Source organism: Penaeus monodon, chromosome 38, assembly GCF_015228065.2.
Source record: "Penaeus monodon isolate SGIC_2016 chromosome 38, NSTDA_Pmon_1, whole genome shotgun sequence".
NCBI classification, from domain to species: Eukaryota; Metazoa; Arthropoda; class Malacostraca; order Decapoda; family Penaeidae; genus Penaeus; species Penaeus monodon.
The window spans coordinates 9,995,651-10,001,319 of record NC_051423.1 but is presented as its reverse complement, the minus strand read 5'-3'; positions in this window follow the sequence as shown (position 1 = coordinate 10,001,319).

Genomic DNA, 5,669 nt, shown 5'->3' with positions numbered 1-5,669 from the left:
GATATTTTCTTAATGATTTTTCTTCAAACTCATTTTTTCTCTCTCTTTTATTTGCATCCCTTCTGGCATTTCTAATCTCTAAATTGATTTCTTTCGATTTCATCATTTTACGTAGCTGGTAACATCTAAATATGTCCCAACTAACCCTCTAATATAATCAGTTCTTAGTAGCCAGCGTTGAACAAAGTAAAAAAGGATAGTAATGATAATGATGGTGACTGTGATAAGGATCATTAATAGTAATAATAAAATCAACAATATAATAGTTATAATGAGAATGATAACAAAACAGCAGCAATAATAATGATGATGATAGCAACAACAACAATAAAACAACAATAATAACAATAATGATAATAATAATGATAGCGATGATAATGATAATGCTTATGATATTGGTAATAACAATGATAATAATATAATTATAATAATGATGATTATCGGAATAATGATAGTAATAATAATGATAATAATAATATTAATAAAAATGATAATGATAATAATGATACTAATAATAAGAATCAGGATGATGATGATGCATAACGTTTAAAAACAGCGCTTGTGATCATTAACATGGATGAAAATGATTACAGCAACATTAATGATGATGATGAAAGGAAGATGATGATTATGATGATAGTGAAAATTGTCTTATTACCCATGCTAATGATTAGAATGAATTGATAATGATGATTTTTACTTAAAATATGCATTTATAATGTAACTAATAACGTATCACTAATGCTTACCATGTATGTTATAAGAATCGCTGTCTGAAATATCATAATAAATCATCATAATGCCTGTATTCATCACAGTTGCAAGGAATAAATAACTTGGTATCACTTTTATGGTCATTCATTATGTCTGCAAAGATATTTACGGAGTGTCTAGGGTTTCTGTTCTGCTACTGCTATTTATCATCGCCTTTTGTATACAGTATATGCAATACTTGTCTGTGTCCATTGCAGGACATAGGCCTCTCTCAATTCATTACTAGAGGTTATATGGCAGTGCCACCCTTGCCTGATTGGATGCCCTTCCTAATCAACCGCGGTTTGTGCCACGGCGGTGACTTCCCCTACAACACCTGCATTTGACTTCTCAATGTCGTTTTCTCAGGTTAGAGCCAGCAGTCAAAGCGCAGGCATTTTTACGACCACACATACACACATATATATGTGTGTGTGGCTACATGTATATATATATATATTTTTTATTTTTTTTATATTTTTATATTTTTTTATTTTTTTTTTATTTTATTTTCTTTTTTTTTTTTTTCTTTTTATTTTTTCTTTCTTTCATTAGCCTACTTTGCTTACTGACAGATTATCAGATTCGCTGTTTCCCTCTTTGCTTTCATCACAACAGATGCCATGAGTCCGGCTGTTGCCCTCGTCCGGATCGCTGTCGCTGGCCTCGCTCCGCTCCTGCTCACCAGAAGCAGAGCAGAAGCCCTGCGCTGGTGTCGAGCGGGGAATCGGACTCGTCCGCGTCCGAATCGTCGCTGTCGGAGAGCAGGCCCCGCTCGCGCACTGTGCTTCGGCGTCAAGGCCTGCTTCTTGGGCGGACGGGAATCGCTGTCGCTGTCCTCGCTGTCGCTTTTCCTCGCTCAGCTCCTGCTCCTCCGGAAAGCGGCGCAGAATTCTTTCGGTGTCGCGCGGGGAAACGGACTCGTCCGCATCCGAATCCTCGCTGTCTGAGAGGAATTCCCGCAGCATCCGCCTCTTCGAAGAGAGCTTCCGCTTTTGGCTAAGGTTTGCGTGCAACAGTTGGCCCCTGAACTCCGAAATGATCTTTTGCTATGGTAAGCATTTCGGGTTTCACACACGAATTGCTCTTGGAAGCGGTTTCCTGTCGCTCAACCACCGCTACGGGCCCCCGTCACTCTCCCGCTGCTCCTTCGCGCCTTGCAAGGAAAAGTCCAAAGCGCCGCCAGATCCTCCAGCGTCGGCATCGAGGCGCGAGGCGAATCCATGGTGGCCGAGTCGCAGCGGGATTGCACAGCAATGAATGCAAGGCAGTGGTCGAGGAACTTTTCGAAAGACTGATGTTTTGACGAGAAAAGATGGGGTACCTTGTTTTTAGGTAAAGAGGCTGCCTAGTGTGTGGTGTATGTGAGTGAATGTGTGTGTATGTGTGAATATGTATGTGTGTGCTAGTGTGTGTGTGTGTGTGTGTGTGTGTGTGTGTGTGTGTGTGTATGTGTGTTTGTGTGTGTGTGTGGTGTGTGCGTGGTGTGTGTGCGCGTGTGTGTGTGAATGGTATATGCGTGCAAAGTGCGTGTGTATGTTTGTGTGTGTGTTGTTCCGTTGGTTGTGAAGTGGTATGCCGGGGCAAGTTGTGTGTATGTGTGTGGTGTGTTTGTGTGTGTGGTCGTGTGTGTGTGTTACGTGTGTGTGTGGGTGATGTGATACGTGCAAGTGTGTCTGTATGGGTGTTTGTTGTGTGTTGTGTTGTGTACGTGTGTGTTGTGTGTGAAGGTGTATGGCGTGCAAGTGTGTGTGTGGGTTGTGTGTGTGGTTTGTATTTTTGTGGGGTGTGGGGTTTTGGTGTGAATGTGTAAAGCGGCAATGTGCGTAAGATTTTGTGTGTGTGGGGGTTTTTTTGGGGTTTGTGTGTGTGTGTGTGTGGTGGTGTTTTGTGTGTGTAGTGTGTTGTGTGTGTGCCGTGCCTAGTGTTGTGGTTGTGGTTTGTAGTGGTGGTGTGTTGTGTGTGTGAATGTGTATATGCGTGCAAATGCGTGAGAGTGTGTGGGTGTGTTTTGGTGTTGGTGTGGTCGTGTGTGTGTGTGAATTTTGTATGCGGTGAAGTGTTTGTTGTGTATGGTGTTTGTTGTTTGTGTGTGTTGTGTTAGTGTTTGTTTTGTTGAATGTGTTATATGCGTGCAAGTGGTCTGTAATGTGTGGTACGTGTGTTGTGTGTGTGTGAATTGCAAGGCGTAGTCCAAGTTGGTTGATGTTGTGTGTGTGTGTTTTGTGTGTGTGTGTGTGTGTGTTTTTTTGTGTGTGTTGTTGTATGTATGTGCACGTGCTAGTGTGTGTGTGTGTGTGTGTTGTGTGTGTGTTGTGTGGTGTGTGTGTGGTGTGTGGCGTGTGTGGTGTGTGTGTGTTTGTTGTGTGTGTGTGTGTTTGTGGTGTTGGGGAAATTTTTCCCCAAAATATTTTAATAATAATAATAATAATAATAAAAATAATAATATAATAAAATAATAATAAAAAATAATAAAAAAAAATAAAAAAATAACAGCAACAAAAACAAATAGAAATAATAATAGTAATAATGATAACAAAATAAAAAAAAAAAAAAAATAACGATAAAAAAAATAAAAATAATGATAATAATAAAAACAATAATAATAAAAATGATAAAAATAATAATAGCAATATAACAATGATAATAATAAAAAATTTAAAATTTGTAATAATAATAATAATAAAAAAATTAATAATATAATGTTTGAGGGTAATAATAAAAATAATAATAAAATAATAGTAATGAAAAAACAATACCACAAATAATGCCTTAGAACAAGTCAGCAGCAACATGAAAAAAAACAGAAAAAAGCAAAAACAAAAACAGTCGCCGGCGTCTCCCGTCCACTCAGTGGCAGGGTTTAGAGAGGTGGAGGGGGGGGAGGGGGGGGAGGGGGGCTTTAGCAGTCTATCGATGGGCCCTTAATAGACGGGGAAAGCGACACAGGGAAGGTGTCGCGAGGATTCTAAAGAAGTATTCGAAGCAGGTTTTGATTCCCCAGGGCGCTGCTTAAGAATTTGGTTTTAAATTGAGGATGGTGACGGTGTGTGGAATGGTGGGATGGTCAAGAGGAAAGTTTGGTGTTAAGGGTTTGATATAGAATGGGTGTCGGGGCCGTTGGCTTGAATGGAGAGATGTGTGTGTGGAGGGGGGGGAAAGGTGGTTGGGTGAAGCGTGTGAAGGGCTTGTGTGTGTGGTTGTGTGGTTTTGGGGTTGGTGTGTTGTGTGTGTGTGTGTGGTGTTGTTTTTGGTGTGTGTGTGTGTGTGGGGTGTGTGGTGTGAAAGTTGTGTGTGTGGGGGTGCGGCGCGCGTGAGGTGACATAGTTGGCTTTATTGTTCTTTAACGATTTTTAAAATCTTTTCAACTCATTATCTCGTTTCCTTCCTATGTAAGTGTGAAATATTATGTGTATGTACACCCATTTTTTCCCACTGCGGGAAACTAGAGCTCTCCCAATTTATAATCAATCGGCGCGCTGACACTTTTCCCACGGCGCGACTTCCCTACGACTCCTGCTTTGACTTCTGAAGTTAATATGTTTGTTTCTGTGTGTTTTTACGTTTCTTCGTCTTCGTTGCACGTTGAGCTCGAATGCTGTTTGTATGTTGCAATTGCTTTCGGTTTGCTCTTAAGTTGTGTTCTTATGCTCTCTTTTCATTTCGTTTGTTCTATGTTTTCCTCGTGTGTTATGGGCCGTTTATTGGTTTATGTCCTTGTTTGCGTCTTTGTTTATTGTGCTTTTGTTGAATTTATCTCTTGGGGTTTTAATTCACTTTCTGTTCTTGGGTTTCTTTTATGCCAAAGTGTGTGTGAATGGGGTTCTTCACCGTAATTTTTTACTTCATATTTCAAAGGCAATTTTCAATGTTATATCCTTAGGTTTATATTTTTGTTAACTTATTTACATCAAGATAATAGCCAGTTTCTGTCCAGTTCTGCAATGTCACTGACTGATCCTATTCACAGCACGAAGGAAAAATATAACAACTGTTTTTTCTTTCATATTAAAGCAGCGAGAAAAAGAAAGGGGAGCGAAAAAAAACACTGTACTTTTTTCAGAACGCTCTTTATGTTTTATTCTGTGAATGGAAGGGGGGTAGAGAAGACAAAATATTATTATTAGTAGAATATTATTATCATTAATAAACAGATAGACAAACCGGACAGCAAAGCCCATCCCAAAGACTAATGTAGTCCTATTATTATTATATTATATTATTATTATCATATTAATTATATTATTATATATATTTATTTCATTATTTCATTATCATCATCACATCATTATTTTAATTGTTATATTATTATTATTATATATTATTATTATTTTATTATTATTATTATTATTATTATTATATTATTATTATTATATTTATATTATATATATTATCAATATTATTATTATATATTATTATTATTATTTTAATTATTATTATTATTATTTATTATTGTTTTATTGCTATTTTCATTAAGATTATATAAATTATCAAATTTGGAAATTAAAGGCTGGAAGAAAAAGCGCTTTAATGACTCAAGTCTATTTAAGTCACGATTCACTTCGTCCGTGATTTTACGTATTTACCACGAAGCACGTACTTACGGGGAGGGGGGGGTTGCGCAATAAGCCCACATACCCTTTGTTAAAATTTCTCTGGAAAGGTGAAACGTACCAATACGAACAAGAAAGAAGAACAAGGGAGATATTGTTCTATTTTTACATTATATTATATTATTGCATATTTTTCATGTTATTATTTTATATTTTTGATATTATTATTACTATATTATTATAATATCTCTATATATCATATCGTTATCAAATAATCATTATCTATCATAACATCTCATATTTTTTATTATTATTATTATTATTTATTTTAATTATTATTTATAATTATTTATTTATAAATTT